This window comes from Stenella coeruleoalba (genome assembly GCF_951394435.1).
Source record: "Stenella coeruleoalba genome assembly, chromosome: X".
NCBI classification, from domain to species: domain Eukaryota; kingdom Metazoa; phylum Chordata; class Mammalia; order Artiodactyla; family Delphinidae; genus Stenella; species Stenella coeruleoalba.
Window position 1 is genome coordinate 10,410,237 of NC_137152.1, and position 20,811 is coordinate 10,431,047.

The following is a 20,811-nucleotide window of genomic DNA, read 5'->3' on the forward strand; positions in this document are numbered from 1 at the left end:
TTTACTTTTTTGAAAAATGTGGCCACTAGACATTTCAAATTCCATATGTGGCCTGCATTTGTGGCTCACATTCTGTTCCCATTGGGCAGAGCCAACAAGTATTAATTAGGCACTTACTGTTGTCAGGTATTTTGAGGTTCTGGAGGTATATATATATATACTTTTTAAATTTTAACTTGTTTTATCTGAATTTGCTATTTTCAATGTATTCTTTTTTTTTAAATTTATTTGGTTGCGCCAGGTCTGAGTTGCAGCTGGCGGGTTCCATAGTTGTGGCCAGTGGGCTCCTTACTTGTGGTTTGTGGGCTCCTTAGTTGCAGCTTGCTGGTTCCTTAGTTGTCACATGCGAACTCTTAGTTGTGGCCTGCATGTGGGATCTAGCTCCCTGACCAGGGATCGAACCCAGGCCCCCTGCATTGGGTGCACGGATTCTTAACCACTGTGCCACCAGGGAAGTCCCTGGATCTATATATTTTTAGGAGTAAGAAATAGACTGCCAAGAGCATATAGTCTATTGAGGGAGAAGGGATTATAAACAATCATGATAAAAATGAGAAAAGTGCTAGAACAGATATATGTATACAGCACTATTGGAACCATCAAGAGTACAATCAATTCTGCTTGTGATTATCAGAGGAAGCATCAAGAGGAAGCCATGGGTGAAAGAGACCAAGTCCAAGGGAGTCCAAGTCCAAAGGAGGAGGAAGTGGAAAATGGCTTTCATGACCAGATGATAGAGCTACGTGAGTCCACGGGAGGTAAGACTGCACAGGTGTGATGGAACCAGTTGACAGGTCTGGCTGGGGCACTGGATGGTCCATCTTCAGAGGACCAGATGATGGTGGGAGATGAGAATGCACAGATGACGGTGCTACATGGGGCCGGGGGAGATAAGGCCGCAGTCCTGCCAACCACAGAGGCAGGAGAGGGGAGTTTTGGTCGTGACACCAGAGCAGGGCAGGGCACAGAGGCTGTTACAGGAAGGGTGGAGTACTTAGGGTCTCAGCCCCGCGCTACATCAGTCCTGACCCTGGTCACGTGTCTCTTTGGGCGCACCCACTGGGCACCACCAGGGAGCAGGGGGCAGAGAGCTTGCTCATGGGTCACAGCTTCTGCAAAGGTTTGCAAGTCTGCTCTTGGATGGTAGAGCTGCTTCTGCACGGAAGAGTTTAGCAGAAACAGTGACCTATTTCACCTGCCTCAAGGCTGGCTGGCACAGCCAGAATGCTGGACATTTATTCAAAGTGAAAGCGCATTCTCCAGTTAAACACCTTACTTGTCAGAACCTTTTTGTCTCTCTGGGACACCAAATCCAGGGTAACGAGGAATTACAGAGCATGTGTATTTTCTTTGCTCTTGAAACCCAAAGACACAATGTTGCACGACCCTCTCTGCTAAGGGGTGTTGTCTGGTGCACCCAGGACTGGACCCCAAATAGTAGGCAGTCTGTGTGCCCAGAACTAACACTCCCATTCTTGCTGGCCTCATTGTCACATGTGGATAGTGCAGTGTGATTTGGGGTGGAGGGTGCTCAGAGAGGAGAACCGTCTTACTCCAAAAAAATCAACACTGGGGTTAAGTTTATCTTATAAAGAAATCACTACCAAGCCAAGGCCACAGCACTGATTCCCTACTAGATTTTCGCTGCAGGGGATTACCCGGGGAGCTTAAAACAACAACAAGAACAAGAAGGAGCCGCACCCCTGGAGATTCTGATTTAATTGGTCTGAATTTTTTTTTTTGAGAGCTCCCCAGGTGATTCCAATGTACAGCCAAAGTTGAAATTGAGGTTACTGACTCAAGGTTTGGGAAACCCAATGGGCAAGTGCAGAGCAGCTGAGTATGAGAGTCTGCAGTGTGTCCCAGGGTGAGAAATCAGGGCTGCAGCTGGAAACCTCCCTTAGGGCCGGCTCCTCACGTACTCAGCTGCTTTGTTGCTCAGCAAAAGCCATAGCAATTGTCCTGAAAGGGTCAGAAAGAAGCAGTTGCATATCTCTTATTTCTCTAAGGCCGTGGTTCTAAAGTAGATCACCCGGGGGGCTTGTTAAGACAGATTGCAAGATCCCCTCCCCAGAACTTCAGGTTCGGTAGCTGGGGTAGGGCCAGAAAATTTGCATATCTAACAAGCTCCCAGGTGCTACTGCTGGAAGGCAAGGGAGAAGAGGATTACTTAAAATGAAAATGCAGCAGAGAGTAGCAGGCATTTTCACTGAGCAGCTACTCTGTGCCTGGTCCTAGGCCAGACCTGTGGATCCAGAGGAGAAGCCACAGCTGGGCCCTCCATGACTTGGCCGTCCACAGACAGAGACCCATGGACAAACAATTATATTTTGGTAGGTTCCATGGAAGGGACCTCCATTTGCTTCTTGGAGATACACAGGGCTAGAAAGAGTATGGCTCCTACTCTTAAAATAGCAAAAAGCCAAACTGCAAGTTCAAACTTTCCATGAATTCATAAGACAGTGAGGTCACAGGGCAAAGAACTAACCCAGAATGGAAGGACAGACAGACATCTGCGGGAAGAGACAAGACAGAAGCTCTTGCTTACCTGGGGCAGGTGCTGCAAGACACGGGTAAGAATTCACTAGAATTGTTTAGTTTGTTTTTAAAATTATTTGTATTGGGGTCCCATGTGTGTTTGGGGCCACAATTTGAAATCCGTCTTGAGACCAATTCCCCAACTCTGCCACTTCCAACTTCCTCAAATGACAGCACAATCACAGGGTAGGAGTGAAGGAGGATATGAAAAGAACCCAAACCTTCCATTGTATCAGGGTCCTTCAAGCCAGCCATGAAACTGAAGGAGTTTGAGCAATTCGAGGAAGCCCCCTGGTTTGGTGGCCAAAAGGGCCAACTGGAGGAAACCCAGTGAACAGCACCCATGCTAATTGCTGCAAATGATCTTCATGCCAACAAGATGTCTGAAGCCCTAGAACTGGGTCAGCCTTATGGATCAACAAGGGTTCTTTTTTTTTTAATTTTTATTTTCTGTTGGAGTATAGTTGGTTTACAACGTTGTGTTAGCTTTGGGTGTACAGCAAAGTGATTCAGTTACACATATACATGTACCTATTCTTTTCAAAGTCTTTTCCCATTTAGGTTATTACAGAATATTGAGCAGAGTTCTCTGTTCTTTTTGTTAACAACTCCTGCCACTGGTGGGCTTGCCCCTTGGCAGATCTGGGGACATCCCTAGAGCTTTTCTCTCCTGTTTCCATTTTAGCACCATCCTATGCACAGCCTGAGGAAATTCAAACTAAGTTTTCTTACAATAAAAGAAGCCAAGTGAGGGCTTCTCAGGTGGTGCAGTGGTTAAGAATCTGTCTGCCAGAGCAGGGGACACGGGTTCGAGCCCTGGTCTTGGGAGATCCCACATGCCGCGGAGCAACTAAGCCCCTGCGCCACAACTACAGAGCCTGCGCTCTAGAGCCCGTGAGCTGCAACTACTGAGCCCGTGTGCCGCAACTACTGAAGCCCATGCGCCTAGAACCCATGCTCCGCAACAAGAGAGGCCACTGCAATGAGAAGCCCGCACACCGCAAGAAGAGTAGCCTCCGCTCGCTGCAACTAGAGAAAGCCCACGCGCAGCAAAGAAAACCCAATGCAGCCAAAAATAAATAAATAAATAAATAAATTTTAAAATAAAAGGAAGCCAAGTGAATGAAGCCTTTTAAAAATTGCCAATCATTGGGCAACTCCTGTAACTTTCTATACATAAAAGTTACAGCCCTGTAGGTCTGAGGTAAAACTGGAATGTTATCGAAAGCTTTGAGATCTGGAAACATTTTTACTGGACTTTCTGAAATCTTTCATATAAAGCTCCTGAATGTATATCATCTTGCTTTCCTAGGGACTTTTGGATAACATCAAAGTGTTCAATGGAAAAAAATGTTCATCTTCTGGAAAATGCTAATAACTAAGATTTGCTGCTTCTTAATGAGAAGCCAACAGGAGTCAGGCTAACTCGAGAAGAGAAGGGTAATTCCTCATCTACTTTATGGCCCTGATTCATTGTATCTTATTCTTTAGAGTTTTCAGGATTCCTGGGTCCCTCTCTGGCCTATACTGACTAGAAAGCTGCTCAACTCAGTTCTTCCTCTCAGAATTTATGTGGACAGTTTTTACTTCCTGTGAATCCTTTACTGCCGAAACCACCCCTATTCAGCCATCACAGCTTTGCCCACATGCCAGGAACCTGGGGAGAGATGTAGGCCCTGAATTAAGAAATGTTATTTCCTTGGTTGTCCACATAAACTTTCTAGTATTTCCGGTAATTCATCAGTAACTTATGGCCCTCATTTGCCAAAGTCCCTTTTGCTGGTGAATTCCTGGTATTTCTTGGAATCATTCACCTTCACTCATTCTCCCTTTGAGCTAATTTAAGCATTCAGAAGGGAATCAAACCCATTTTCCAGCTATCTGGAGTTGTGAGGCTTTTTAATTCTTTCCCCAAACTGAATTAGCTAGCTGTCCCATGGATTGTCCCAAGAGCAACCTTGGTGTGGATCTGCTGAAGGAGCTTCACATCTAGAATCTTCCAACTGAACAGTTGTGATCCTAATTCCCAGCTCCATATTCTGTTCTCCACATAAACTGCCCAACACACAGATTCATACTTAGTTCCAGAACTCTCTTGGAACTGGCCAACTTCTCCCCATCAGTGATTTACCCAGGCCCCAAATGGATGTCCTGAGCTGCCACTGAACTCAGGTTGACCCTTTGTGTCTGCTCTTAACTCCAGTACTGAAGCTTGGTCATTACTGAGTCAGTATGTAAGATTCGAGTGAATAAGTTCCATCCCCATTTTCCTGGAGGTTGTCTTACCATTTTGGTTGAAGGAGATCACCTTTGTTAGTGAAAATCATTCAGTGCACAGGTGCTTTCACCGAAGATAAGCGTGACATGATTTCTTTCACTTGAACATTCACATGGATTTTCTAAAAGTCGTAAAAGCCTCATGTCCCAGGAGAATAAATAAATCTACACACACACACACACACAAATAAGTCACAGAAGAGTATCACTGCATGGGAAAGGGATTATGTTAGTGAAATACTAAACCAAGTATCAGTGTCCATTTGCCGGTTCTTGTTAGGATTAAGCTGAAAGTTGTTTATCTGCTGCTAGTTGCACAGGGATACATCTTGGCTTTAGTTTTGAAATAAATTCTTGGCACGGTTTCATTGTTTGGGATACAGGATCCAAGACAAAAAAAAAAATGTCCTTAAGGAGTATACAAGAATTATGGCCCTCAGATCTTTATCTATCCTGATGTTTTGAAAACTTGCTTTAAGAGAAATAACATAGGCCTGCAGGAGAAGGACAGGAAGGAAGGGGAGGCTGAGAGAACAGCCAGGAAGCTGGGGCTAGCAGCTGTTCTGTTTTTCTGAGCAGGGGGAATAAAATTAGAAAAGAGTTACGAATGCACAAGTGTAAAGTAACAGCACGTTTGAATGGGGTGTGGTGGTGGCGGCAGTCCATTTGCCTGTGGGTAAAGGACAATGAAAATCAGTTCATGAAAAGTTCATGCAGAGGAGTAGTAGTGAGTCCTGCGTCTCAATTGATTTCCACTCAACTAACAGACCAAATACCATTTCTTTTCATTTCTGCTTTTCAACATTAAACCAAGTTGTCGCTTCACGATGACAACAGCTCCAAATCAAAGGCCACGGGACAGCTTTTCAGGCCTGAGTGACGCATTCACTTGGGTTAATCTTTATGCAAAAGTCCTGCTCCAAACACAGCCACCTACACAACATGGCTCTCTGTTTATACTTCACTTTTTCAAATCAGAGTCAGGGCAACAGTCCACAACAGTGTGCTTTCTCAACTCGATTCTTACCAAAATTATTTTTCTGACTTTTCCTTCTCCATCTAGATAAGATAAACGATTTGAGGGCCCAGGTGTCTTATTAGTAAACATGTTAAAAATAATAATGCCATGTTATTGCATCTACTTTTAATTATTACATTGATTATTATCAAAATCATGGTCATCACCACCATGAACACCAGTAATGCAGTGGCTCCACCGTTTACATCATCTCATTTGACCCTGTGGTAATGCCTGGATAAGTGTCATTTTCCCATTTTGCAGGCAGGGAAATTTTTCAGATGCGTTATGTGACTTGCCTAAAATTGCTCAGCTAGTCAATGCTGGTGCGCTATAGACTAGAATCCCAGTATTATTTTTGCTGAATCACACTTCTTCAATGCAAGCAGCATCCCGTATACCTGCTCCCAACATCTCTACTCTCTACCGTTTCTCCCTTCTGTACCTGGAAAAGATTGGTTGACCTAACAAGGGAAAAGTAGATCGAATGATGACATTTATTACAATGTTATATATCATAGCGAAAAATGAGAAACAACCTGAAAGTCCAAGAATGAGAAATGGATAAGTATGGTAGGGAGTATAATGGCCCCCCAAAGATGTCTAATTCCTGGAACCTGTGAATATGTCACCTACCCGGCAAAGGGGGATTGAGGTTGCAGATAGAATTAAGATTGCTAATCAGGGAGATTACTGAGTGGGCTCGCTGTAATCACAAGGGGCCTTAAAAGTAGTAGAGGAGCAAAGTGACAGATACAGTGTTGCTGGCTTTGAAAACGAAGGAAGGGGTCTCAGCTGAGGAATGCAGGCGGCCTCTAGAAGCTAGAAAAAGCAAGGGAACATTCTCCCCTAGAGCCTCCAGAAGGGAATGCAGCCCTGCCCGCGACTGGATTTAGCCCAGTGAGATCCAGGCTGGACTTCCGACCTCCGGAATTGTCAGATAATAAACGTGTGTTATTGTAAGCTGTTAAGTTTATGGTGATTTGTTACAGTAGCTATAGAGAGCCAACAAAGTTCTCTATAGCATGGACTATGTACTTGAGGGTCTGTCATGCAAACATTTAAGTGATATTTGTGAGGTCTATGTGATAATGTGGAAAATATTTAGGATCGACATTTACAAAGCAGTATGTAGGCATGTATATGCAGTGTGGTTAAAACTATGTTAGAAAAACAAAGAAACCAAAACCTCAGTTCAGTGGATATAAAATCTGGGAGAAAATTCACAAAAATGTGAACGATGAGTCATACGAGAGGTGGACTGATGCTGATTCAGTTTTCTTTTCTTGCAACTTGCCTGCATTTTCTGAATTTCCTTTAATGGGCCTGTGTGGAGAAAATACTAAATTTGAAGTTTGAAATTGATTTATGAAAGTCAAAATCCCATTCAGAGAGTCATAATGATATATGTTGCTCAGACAGGACACCATCAGTCCTTACATCTGTGGTCAAGCAACAGTATTCTTTCCTATTTTATCTGGGTAGCCATATGGAGAAACAGTTATCGTTTTAGCAGCTGAGACCAGAATTCCTCTGTGGAGAGAGAGACCTGTCTTAACGGAGACGTTCGTTGAAAAGACTTTATCAGTCCACTGGGGAGAAGGAAGTCCTCAGGCCTGAGTGTTAAGCTGGTGATGAGATTTCATATTAGAGAAGGGAGACGGGGGAACAAGGGGACGGAGGCTGCTTGGGGCCGGAGTCAGGAAAAGGTGGGGTTGGAAGAAGACATTTGAAGGAAAGCATGTCCCTACAGCATGTTTGCAAAGAATTCAGTGTGTTGTAGGCTTCTCGTTACCCCCAGTTTTCAGCAAAACTGTAACTTATCCATGTTTGATTGGATTTCATAACTAATGAAGGAGGCGAGATTGGTGTCAAGGTTGACTTGGGGTTGAAACTGGGCCGGCCTGTGTAGGCGGGGAGAGAGCGCTGAGGTCTGAATCGCACGTCCCTTCACAGAACGGGCGACATCCACGGGTGCCGTGCCTCCCCTGTGCCTTCAACTTTGCTCAGTCACCAGTGCCCCTGCCTGCGTGTTTACTGCCCTGCTCACCATCTCCCCTTCCTAGGGTAACTCCCTGCCCTCATGCACTGCATGGTGCATCGCCAAATAGCAAGTGGTTGCAGAGCTCTTTTACTCCCTGGCGTTGCATTTCATGTACAAGACAACCTTAGAAGCCAGCCCTTGGATTACCTGGGATTTATGCCAACTTGTTGCAAAGCAAGCATTAACAAATCCCCTGAGAACCAGTGAAGGTTCCCCACCACTGATGGTCCCCAGGGGCTGAGCAGCTACCCATTCTCCAGTGTGAGATGATCTCAGAGCTGGCGGCCTGCAGGTTTTCAGGGGACTTGTGGCACTTGGGCTGCCCTCCAAGGCCCAGAAGATGCCGGGCGGCGGGGGGGGAGTTTGTTAGCCGATCCATTGGGGATTCTACAGCCTCCAGGGTGGCCTTGAGATCTGAGCAAACTTAACTCCCCCAGACACTGCAGAAAGAGCTCGGAACTCCTGAGGTGCCCATGATTGAAAACGAGTCTTCCTAGAGATACTTTGGGCCAAATCCAACCTTGTTCACAGTGGTCTCTCTAGTGGCAATAGCTTCTTAGGTTTTCTCCCGTCCTGTTTTGAGGGCTCAGTGAACCAGAACTCCTTGGGGTCAGGTGATATCCCAGAGGTCTAATGTCTGCAGTGGGTAGCAAAACCTGTCACCAAGAATATGGGGGCATAGCAGTAATGATGTTAGTCTGTGTGTGTGTGTGTGTGTGTGTGTGTGTGTGTGTGTTCATGCACAGGTGTACACTTGTGCCTACTTATGCCTGTTAGACGGGCAGGAAACCTATATGATTTTGGGGGTCTCCTTTTAAGAAGAAAACACTACAAGTTCAAAATTAGGTACAAAAATTCAAATATGTATTTAGAATGAGAAAAATTACAAACATTAAAAAGTTAGCAAATACCAAAAGCATCACAAAATCTAGAAAAATGACATATCTTAATTAACTCCCTGACACAGCTCTATAATTTTTTTCTTACATATTTTAGCTGTATTTTCTTTAATCAACTCTTCAAATGATTATGATTTTGTAATTCTTTTCTGTAGCGGAAATTGCAAGTCTTTCCTCTATCTAGCATGATTGATTAAATTTTTAAAAAATCGACAGTTTAGAAATTGATTTTCAGCTTCCTAATTCATTTTCAAGTTGAAATGACATTCACTGCCAAAGCTGTCCTGTAAATTTTTAGAATCTGTTTTCAAGTTTGGAAAACCTATCACATTTCTTTCATGTATAAGCTCTCAGATACAGGGCATTTCAAGTTTCTTTACACGGTGACTAATCTGAAACATTCTTTGAACTAATGACACTCATTTAGCAATTTGTCACTGATGTCCTTATTTACTGCTATATTATATTTCTGTGTTAATCACTGTCAGTATTAGTATTTCTTGTCAAATTGGCAAGAAATTTTTTTCTTCAAACGTGCTTACGTGATTTACTTCTTTTCATTAACTGGATTAGCAAACAATCCAAGAGTCTGCACATCACTTCTATTCAAAGTTTATTTCTTCCTCTTCATGTATTATTGATTTTGTTATGATCTCAAAGAATCTTTCAGTTATAACTTATTTCTCCCTATCAGTATAATTTCTCTTGATTTCAAATCTATATCCTATGTATGATATATTTCTACTGAGTTCATATATATCACATATATTTCTTATATATGTTTAATTATACAGTGAAATGATATATATGAAATTTATAATGAAATACATCTATAGCCTATTAAAATATATTTCATATATTTGAAAATATATAGCACATGAAACATATTTCATATGATATGATAATGCCTTTATAATTATGTACACTGGGCTGTCAGTCTCTTCCTGATGGGAAAGAACTTCCATTGTGACTTAGGGTTATTGAGAACTAAATCCTCTACTTATAGTTCTGCGTGTCTCAGGACTGGAAGGTTAGGGTTCCACAGAGTACCTTCTGGCTTTCTGTATTTCAAGCCTTCTTTCTCCTCCACTACTCCATACTTCTGGTGCTTCTAGGTGTGACAGCACGCATTAATATTTTTTGCCTGTGACCCTCACTGTCATGATTTCAAGGGAGTCATCCCAGTAGATGGTAGAAGTAGTCTTGAAAGCCATTCCTACATCAGGATGGCTAGTAATAACTTAAATATGAAATACAGATATATGCCACTGAAATCAAACTCTCCCTCATTCAGCTCCACCTTAGTCAGATTTCAAAAATGCCATGGCCGTCTCTAGTGCCACCCGATACAAGAAAGGGAAGTCATAGTGGAAAGTGACAGTGGTCTTAACTAGTTGTGGGAGAAATATATTACTTTTGCAAATTTTACGAAAACACACCACCATGTGAACACATTGCCTTGGAAGGGGCCACGTAGGCCATGGGGCCCTTAAGCTTCCTTGCCTCAGGAGGCAAGAGTAGGTAACCGGATGATGCACTGTACTAGCACTTTCTCTAGCTCTGTGACTGAATCCACCTATGTTTTTGCATACTCATATTTTCTAGTCCACAATCATACATGGCATGTCTCTTTCACTCATTGCTCCAACATTTCCAATTGCAACAGCTATGCTAGAACCATAGTTTAAAGCTATCTGTTACAAACAGAAAGAAATTTTTTAGCAAAGAGTTATTTTTTGCCCAAATGAAACAAGAGTTTGACTTTTCAAGCTGGCAAAGAATTTTTATCTGACAACTTCAATAAAGCTAATGCTTTGCCAGGAATACAGGAGACTTTAAAGGAAATAAACTTACTTCTACGATACCACGATAATAAAAGTTTCCGCTTGTTATAAAAACAAGAGTTCAAATAAAGTGTAAAAGAAGCCACCAGTGGCTTCCCTGGTGGCGCAGTGGTGGAGAGTCCGCCTGCCGATGCAGGAGACACGGGTTTGTGCCCCGGTCCGGGAAGATCCCACATGCCACGGAGCGGCTGGGCCCATGAGCCATGGCCGCTGAGCCTGCGCGTCCGGAACCTGTGCTCCGCAACGGGAGAGGCCACAACAGTGAGAGGCCCGCGTACTGCAAAAAAAAAAAAAAAAAAAAAAAAAAAAGAAGCCACCAGAAAGTTGTTTGCAAAGGGTTTATTCTTCTGAATAACAATGCTTGCTAGTTTGAATAAGATTAGCATTTTTAAATCCCATCTAGAAAGCTTTATAAAATGAATCTAAATTTATCATTTCTGTATCTTTCATCAGTGGCCTGAAAAATCTTAATGAAGACTCTACTGACATTAGTTGATGCATCGCAAGAATAATGACTCTTTGTGTAGATTCATACTGGGAAAAAATAAACCTGTGTCCTCCTGGTTCTTGATGAATTCTTTCTGATCCGTGTGTGTGTGTGTGTGTGTGTCTGTCTGTCTGTCTGTCTGTCTGTCTCTTTCTTTTACACATAACCCAACCAAACACTTCCTTTTCCAAATATCATGATCATCCTTATCTCTGGCACCAGGGGAATTTTTAGCATTCTAAAAATAATTTCAATTCTATGGAGTCAGGGTGTTTTTAGTTGTGGCTGCACAAACAGTGGGATTTCACATTAGATCCATTTTGAAATATTATAAAAGACTCAATATGATGGAAACATGGACAATGCTTTGGAAATTGGGATAACTAAACCTGATTAAAATCAACTTCTATAATAGCCAAAGGATAAAATCCTAGTGTTAATGAATGATATGAGAGGCTTGCTAGGAGCCTCTCCTTTCTTTCTTCTTCAGCCTCTGTTTGCCTTGTGTCTTGCTGTCTTTTATTCTGCACTACTTTAACATCAGCTGGGACTGGCTCTAGCCCCGTGCTTAACCCCTTCTCAACCAGTCGTAATCAAAAATCCTAAATCTAGGAGTAAGAAACTAGGTAGGCTCTAGGCAAAAGGTAAGCCTAAGGCAAAGTTACTTCCTTCCTGTTTTCTTCCCAAGTCACCTGCTTTAGATTTTAAATTTTTGTATAACTGAATTAAAATGTCCTCTCTTGTATGTATTTTGTGATAGATATGAGTGATTTGCTTTCTTACCACCTTCAACCATGCAAAATTAACTTTTTCAATTTGATTCATGTTGCTTATAAATACCGCAGTGAAGACTAGTTTCGGAATTCTAATAATTGCACAATTCTTATGAAAAGCTTGTTGGTAAAATGAATATTCATGAAGACTGCTTAAGGAAAGTACAGTCCATTGCTTACTACAGATATTTGTGGACTCCAGACTAAGAATGTGTTATTACTGATAGTGTTACTTAGTTATTGCCACATAACAACCCCCCAATTCTCAGGAGCCTGCAGCAGTAAACATCTGTTTTCTTCATGCACAGGTCTGTGGGTCAGCTCTGGCTTGGTTGGATTCCCCTGAGGTTAGGAGGGCTTGGTTCCAGGCTGCAGGCTGGTTTTCGGTCTGCTCCATGTGTTTCTTCATTCTCCTTGGACCAGCAGCTACTGAGGCACATTTTTCTCATGGTGAATCACAGGAGCCTCAGAGGTCAAGCCCCACCACTCAGGTACCCTTAAAGCTTTCAAGCTCCAATCAAGTTTGCAGTCTTTCCATTGGCTAAGCTCAAAGTCAAGGCGCGGGGATACAGGCTCCGTCTCCACTATTGCAATGCTAGGTCACAGAGCAGAGGGAGGGAAGAGTTAACGACAATAATCCAGTCTTCCACACTGACCATTTTTAACCTGTGACTTGATTTCCCCATTTGTAACATAAAACACAGCAAAACCAAAAACCTCTACCTTCCAGAGTTGTAAGAATTAAAGCACTTAGAGCCTGGCGCACACACGCGCGCGAACCCCTCCCCCCCCGCAAGCTTAGTAAATAACGTTTGCTATTTTTGTTGTTGTTGTCATACTCCAATCATCCAATAAGAGGGAGAGGTTAAGCCTTGGACCATTATGCAGCCATCAAAAACAGTTATGGGGCTTCCCTGGTGGCACAGTGGTTGAGAGTCCGCCTGCCAGTGCAGGGGAGACGGGTTCGTGCCCTGGTCCGGGAAGATCCCACATGCCGCGGAGTGGCTGGGCCCGTGAGCCATGGCCGCTGAGCCTGCGCGTCCGGAGCCTGTGCTCCGCAACGGGAGACGCCACAACAGTGAGAGGCCCGCGCACCGCAAAAAAAAAAAAAAAAAAAAAAACAGTTATGAAGAGCTGCAATAATTTGAGGAAATGTTTGGCTTTACTAGTAAGTGAAGAAAAGCAGCATATGTAAAAATATGTAGCTGTGATCCCAACAGTGTAAAAAAGCTATACGAATCAAAGATGTAAAGGAAGGGGCTTACCTGGTGGCGCAGTGGTTGAGAGTCCGCCTGTAGATGCAGGGGACACGGGTTCGTGCCCCGGTCCGGGAAGATCCCACATGCCGCAGAGCGGCTGGGCCCGTGAGCCATGGCCGCTGAGCCTGTGCGTCCAGAGCCTGTGCTCCGCAACGGGAGAGGCCACGGCAGTGAGAGGCCCGCGTACCGCAAAAAGAAAAAAAAAAAAAGTAAAGAAAATACACCAATCATTAAAGTGGCTGATTCTGGGAGGTGATTGTTTTCTTCTTTCTATTTTTCTATATTTCCCGGTTTTCTATAATAATATGTATTTTTCTCTAATAACAGTGAGTTTAAAAACCATTGTTAAAAACAAAAAGAGATACAGGGTTTGGGCCCAGAATAGGAGTAGCTGATTCCACCGGTAGCTCTTTGTCTTGTGTTTTGGGGTAATTTTTAAGCTCTATGATTGTTTTTTCATCTTCTTATTAGGTAACAGTATAATTAGCTTGATTGTTTCAAAGATCCAGTTTCTTTCCTCTTACATCTGGCTTTGGATTATTTCAAAGGTTAAATAAGGTGCTTTTCATGATTGGAAAAATACACAACAGGGGCTGGGGGTGCTGTAAGCTTAAGAATGCAAGAAGATGACAACTGCAGGTAAAATAACACCATTTGTCTGAAGACCTGGTAAGAGCAAGGGAGATATTTATAGATATTAATCAGTTATCCTTACATTCTTTTTCTGTTTTAAGTATTTGTCTTTTTCTTGAGTCCCTATGAATAATGGTACTGATTGTGAGCCTGATCCTTTTAGAAAAATGCTACACTTCTGTAATTATACTTTAGAGACACAATATTATTTGAATAGGCAACTCAGCATTATTCAGATATATTGTAATATTACCAGGACGCGAAGTCTTTGAATGATGCAAACTTTCCTAACATTACTCATCAGAGTGTAGGCAGGTTGAATGTGGGCATGTTTTTAGCTCCTTTGGTAAATTAAATTGAATTGTGTTTTTCTATGATCTTGGATTTCCAGAGCTCCACTACTTTCTGAAATCCAAAGTTTGCTTATGTGGTTGCTTGAAAAATATGTCCATAAATTCTTTGGTATTGCGTCCTTTACAAGGTGGAGTCTAATTCCTCTCCGCTTGAGTGTGGGCTGTACCTGGTGACTCACTTCTAACAAATAGAATGTGACTAAAGTGATGGTGTGTGACTTCTAAGACTAGGTCATAAAAAGGCATTGTGGTCTCCTCCTTGCTCTCTTTCTTTAATCACTCATTCTCAGTGAAGCCAGCTGCCATGTTGTGGGGACACTCAAGCAGCTCTATGGAGAAGCCCACATGGCAAGGCACAGAGGACTCCTGCCAACAGCCACGTGAATGCGCCATCTTGGAAGCACATCTACCAGCCCCAGTCAAGCTTTCTGATGAGTGCAGCCCTGCTGGTGTCCTAACTACAACCTCATAAGGGACCCTGAACCAGAATCACCCAGCTAAGCTGCTTCCAAATTCCTAACCCACAGAAACTGTGAGATGATAAATGCTTATTGCTTTGAGCCAACAAGTTTTGGGGTAATTTGTTATGCAGCAATAGATAAATAACACAGCTTATCACAGAACTCTACTGCTGGAAAACTATCTTGAAAGGTTGTTTATCTTGACCATGTAGTGCCTACCATAAGACAGGGTCTGAACTACACGGTAGGTATATAATGGTGAGGAAAACCCAGAATCTTCACAGACTTGTCCCTCATAAATGCTTGCTATTATTATTAGAGAGGTGAATTTTCACCAACAGCTTTTTCTTTTTCAGCCTTCAAGTTAGAGCTGCTGCATAATGCCTAAAATGTGTAATCATTGCATGTGTGTGGAAGGCAGCATTTTCACTAATAGGTTTGAAAAGTTAGAAACTTTACTAGAAAAAGCACTCCACTGTCTTTCTCAAAACTGTTGATTTGAATCTATGAATCTACTTCTGTTTTCTAAATAAGTTCATTTGTATCTTTTTTTAGATTTCACATACAAGTGATATCATACGGTAGTTGTCTTTCTCTGTATGACGTACTTCACTTAGTATGATAATCTCTACATCCATCCATGTTGCTGCAAATGGTATTATTTCATTCTTTTTTATGGCTGAGTAGTATTCCATTGTATATTTATACCACACATAGAAAACAAGCTTATGGTTATCAAAGGGGAAAGTGGGGGGAGGGAGGGATAAATTAGCAGTTTGGGGTTAAGAGATACACACTAGTCTATACAAAATAGGAAAACAACAAGGAAGAATATATATATATATATTCCCGAATAACCTTGCTATACACCAGTAACTAACACAACATTGTAAATCAACTATACTTTAATAAAAAATTAAAAAAAACCATCCTGTTGGTTTGAAAACCTCTTAAGAAAATGATGGTGCCATGGTTTAGATTTGACTCAGTGCCTACCGTAAGCTGGTTGTGAATATGTGTTTTTATTGCTAATCATTTAGAATAATAAATAAGCTAAGTTCTCACACTGATGTGCTAACATACTAAATGCCATCAGCCATTTGGTTGAAAGACAGGGTAATATTTCTTACAGTGGACCGTGTGTGTGATATTTTATTCCAAAGCAATCCTCTTATCATTTAGATACATGTCTTTCGTGACATTTAATTCAAAATTACATAGGTTCCCCCTTTCCTTAATTATGTGGTTTGCTTCGACGCTGTCTCATCAATTATGTCGATTTCTTAAGCCACTGAAGTCAAGGAGCCTGACATATACCCACTTTGTTGATCTTCTTCTGTGCAAATATTCTAGGAATAATCACGAGAAAAAGCTCAGAACCTAAAGTTTAGGTAGATGAGCAGCAATTTTAAGAGTCCAGATCTAGATAATTGATGTACAAGGTGAAATAACTAGACGGCTAGTAACAAGCCAGTTATTTCTGACCAGACCAGCTCTCCCTCACTGTCAGTTTCTTTATATGCATAATTGTGGTTCCTGGATTGCTCTGTTGTTATGGCAACCATCACTGTATATCACCGTAAAATCTGGCAGTGAAATGTACTAGGAGCATGAAGCATACATTTTTCATATTTTTCCAAGTTCATTTTTTCCATGGTTTCATGTAGCAGTCCAACATGAAACACTGATTTGAGCTGAAAAAATCATAAAGACATATTCTCCCCCTTTGAGATTGAAAACCAGCTTCTGTGACTGAAATAGCAATTCACCATCAAACGGAGTTAATACACTGCAAACCATCAGACTCTCTTTCAAAGAGGAGAGAGGGATTGCTCTCAGCGGTCCTCTGTGGAGCTCACGTGCATCACTTGCTCCCTGGTTTAAGCAGAATCAGCCTGTGAGAATGTGGGGAGATTTCAAATGAAGGGTGACATTTTTGCTCCAATTCCACAAGAAATAGGTAAATGTTGAAATTCACGTGCTACTCTGTGTTTAATTCATATGGCAACGTTGGGGACTTCTTGATTCAAGACTGGTTGCCCCTCCCCTCTTCTTAGAGCAGCTAGTAGCATTTTGCACTTTGATGAGACACACTGTTCTCATTATCAGAATTGCTGGCGTTCAGATAATGGAGATAAGGCTGCAGCTTATAGTTAAATATGGAACATTAAAACTGATTTAAAATAAAACTTTCAATACAGTAACCTAATTCAGGAACTCCCAAGGATGCCTCCTGGAAAGAATTTTGCATGAAGTGTTCATATCAAGGGAAAGACCCATATCCATTTACCTGACACTAATTCACAACCTTACTCCTCTTTCTCTAGGGAAAGATTATATAACCGGAAATATCATAACAAATGGAAGTAGGCCACAGAAACGCCGTGTTGGAGAGTACCTTGCTGACCTGGTATGAATTTTTGCAAACATTTCTTAGTTGCAAATCTAACAGTTTTTTCCAATAGTAATATTATGATAATATTCATTGCCAAGACTAGAATATATTATTAAGAATCTGTGAAGAACTTTAAGTCTGCTTTTTCAATGTTGGCGAGACTTCGCTGGTTGCAACATCCTTGCTTTATTATTATTCTTTTTTCATGGAAAGGCCATTCCAATCAACTGGGCAATCTTGTTAGAATACAGCTTGAGAGACAGGGAGGGATGAATTAGGAGTTTGGGATTAACGGATACAGTAAAGTCCCCTACATATAAACTTCCAAGTTGCAAGTTGTAAACTTTAAAAGATGCCAATGTATTATAAACCTATTACAATACAGTACTATATAGCTGATTGTGTTAGTTGGGTACCTAGGCTAACTTTGTTGGGCTTAGAACAAATTGGACTTAACGAACACGCTCTCAGAACGGAACTTGCTCACTCGTAGGGGACTTACTGTACAAACTACTGTATATGGATCTGCAGTGTAGTCAAAGAAAATTGCCCTATACCTAGACAAGTAGCATCTGACTTTCCTCTTGAGGAATCACATCAGTCAAGTTCCTGATTAAAGAGGTTCTGCATTCCTACTCAATCTATTAAACCAGGGACTGTGCTCTTGGTACCAGGGCACCCAGCCGTGATGCCAAGTCACAGCAGACTGAGGCCCACGCTGCACTGTGTCTATTAAAACATTTGCATCACAGCCCAAAGTTCCACTGGACAGGACTGTTTTAGATGCAGAGCAAGTGATAAAAATTAATCAAGATTAAGGGTATGGTTGTAGAGATATTTCTTGAAATAACATACAAGCTTTGAATGCTTTCCATTTTACAGCGTCTTAGAAATGAAACATCAACATGTTTTGGTGGCTAAGGGAAAATAAGGAAATGAAGGCAGCATCCAATAGTAGTAAGAAGTTATAGAATATTTTTCAAGTTTTAAAAATTTATTCAATAAAAATGTGTGACTCTTCCCCATACCAGATTCTGTGCTAGGTATGGATGCAAAAATAAAGAAGAGTATTGGGACTTCCCTGGCGGTCCAGTGGTTAAGCCTCTGAGCTTCTACTGCAAGGGGTGTGGGTTCGATCCCTGGTTGGGGAACTAAGATCCCACACGCCGCGTGGCCAAAATAAATAAATAAATAAATGGTCTGGACTTCTTTTTCTTTTTTTTTTTTTGGCTGCATTGGGTCTTAGTTGTGGCACACGGGATCTGTTTTTTGTTGCGGCATGTGGGCTCTTCCTTGTGGGGCGCAGGCTTCTCTCTAGTTGTGGCCCGTGGGCTCTAGAGTGTGCGTGGGCTTAGTTGCCCCGTGGCACGTGGGCTCTTACTTCCCCTATCAGGGCTCAAACCCGCGTCCCCTGCATTGGAAGGTGGATTTTTTTTTACCACTGGACCACCAGGGAAGTCCCTGGACTTAATTCTTTAAATAAATAAATAAATAAAGAGAAGTACGTCCTAGCCTCACAGTGTATTCTAAAGTTCAAAGAAATAGAGGCAGAGGCAGCGATAGGATCCATCAGTATGGCACAGGCCTCGGGAATGGGGCACTCACTGCGCAGCTGCTGAGAGTGTCACCTACTAACTGTCCCCCGCTGATGCCCTCCCTGGCAGGCGAGCACATCTGATTAGCCATGTTTCCACAATAGAAAATGTACACAAATATTGGGTTGGCCAAAAAGTTCGTTCGGTTTTAAATAAAAGTAGCCATTTTTCATCTTCACCAAGAACTGTATTGAACAACGTATTCACTAACCGAACGAACCTTTTGGCCAACCCAATATAAAATGATTTCTCCCCTTCCCTGTGACCTCCCAGAATCATCAGTAGACACAAGTCAATGGGCAGCCAGCCATAAGAGCAAAGAGAACATTCAGGGTACTCAAGTTAAGAAGTGATGAATGTCCCAAAGAGGGAGGTCGTAGTAAAAGCAGGTTTTTATTATTTGATGGATCTGGTTTTGCAAAGTCTGTGGCTTGGGGTTACAAAGGAAACAGTGTTGAGAGACGCGGTAAGTTCAGAAGGAAAATCCAGTGTTAGCTGGGGAAGGATTAGAGGCTCAGCTGAGGTGGATGGAACAAGGCATCTCATCCCAGTGATGGAGAAAGGCCTTTCTTGGGGGAAAGTGTCACACCGGTTCCGGTGAGGTGGAGTTCGTGGCGCGCTGAGGACAAGTCAAGCCGGGTCACACCAAGCCAAGCATACGTGTCAGCAGAGCTGGGTATCACTCAAGTGACAAACTGCGAGATTGACCATTGCTCCTCTCTACTGAACCTGAACTTGGAACGCCAGGAAAATGCGTGCTTTTGGGGGCCCGGGTATTCTTCCGTAAGAGTCAACTGGCTGCTTGGATGTGCTGTTTTCACAAAGATGGACTGGTAGGGTGTCCCCTCCCCCAGCCAGCCAGAGAAAAGATGGAGCAAGGCTGTGAATCCCAGGGAACAGGCTCTTTGCAAGAGAGAGAGATCTCCATTCTCTGAGGGCAGTGCTGAAGGCAGCAGAGGAATTTTCTATTTGAAGGAACTGCCCATCTTGTCTTTGGAGTTTTACTTTGGTGTTTGAATTTTTAGACTGAATCCAAAGCTTTCTGGTTGGAGCCGGTTCTGCAGTTCAATTCAGGAATATACTCTCTGCTTCTTTCTCCAGGCCCCATCTGCATGTGAAGTATAAAACCCACAGACAACATTATTCCCGCTGGAGGGAAAGATCATCTACTTCCTTGCTGCTTAAAATGTGGTCCTGGGCCCCGCAGAATCAGCAGAACCTGGGAGCGTGCGGAAAACGTATGATTTCATGCCATTCCCTGGACTTGCGGAATCAGAATCTGCCTTTTAACAGGATCCCCAGGGATTCGTGTACACAGTAAAGTCTGAGAAGCAGTGATCTAATTCTGATTGAGTAGGTCTGAGCTGGGGCCCAAGAATTTACATTTCCGGCAGGTTCCCAGGTGATGTTGCTGCTAATGGATTGAGGAGCCCGCTCTGAGAAGCACCGCTTTAATTCATGCTCCTCATTTGCTGGGGAGCCAGATACTTCTGGGTTCAGCTTTCAGCTCTGAGGCTCACCAGCTGCGTGACGCCGGCCGTCCTCCTGACTTCTCTGAGCCCAAGTTTCTTTCCATGTTAAGTGGAGTAACACCAACTTTATCGCACTTTGGGAGGATTTCAAGAGATTATTTTTCTTAAGAGATTTTTTTAAAGCCAAGCGCCTCCCACACGCCTGACCAGAGGACATACCCTTCAAAGTGTGCTCTGCAGACCGGTAGCCTGCGAGCTTGGGAGAGATGCAGGGCCCTGTGTATTAGAATCTGCGTTTTCACAAGACCCTCAGGTAAGAATTATGCGTGTTAAAGTCTAAGATGAGTTCTGTAAGCACGCGGGTCCTCATTTCCCAGTTCCAGCCGAGGATACTGAAGCTCAGGGAATGGGGGTTACTAGCCCCAGATCAGGCACTGGAAGCTCGAACCCCTAAATCTCTCTTCAGCGTTCCTACTCTCCAGTTGCAGCCGTGCACTGAGGGTTTGATTCCCCATCTCAGGCCGGGACACTCTCCATGAACCCCTGCAGGTTTGCACAATACTGGGAGGCAGCAAAAGCAAAAAATATGCGTTCATGTGACTTTTTGTCTCCTAATCTGGAGTTCACCCAGAAACAGATATGGCCTGAGAGGAGAGAAAGGATTTCTATACCTTTTTGCTTAATTGACTTTTTTTTTTTTTTTGCGGTACGCGGGCCTCTCACTGCTGTGGCCTCTCCCGTTGCGGAGCACAGGCTCCGGACG

At 42.8% G+C, this 20,811-nt stretch overlaps 1 long non-coding RNA gene across 1 annotated transcript; it reads left to right on the plus strand.

The window, feature by feature from the left end:
• The first annotated feature begins 633 nt into the window (after positions 1 to 633).
• On the plus strand, positions 634 to 20,031 carry LOC307180426. The gene is made up of 3 exons (XR_013825735.1): positions 634 to 758; positions 16,914 to 16,996; positions 19,678 to 20,031. It is a non-coding gene; the product is annotated as an uncharacterized lncRNA (long non-coding RNA).
• Positions 20,032 to 20,811: the final 780 nt, after the last annotated feature.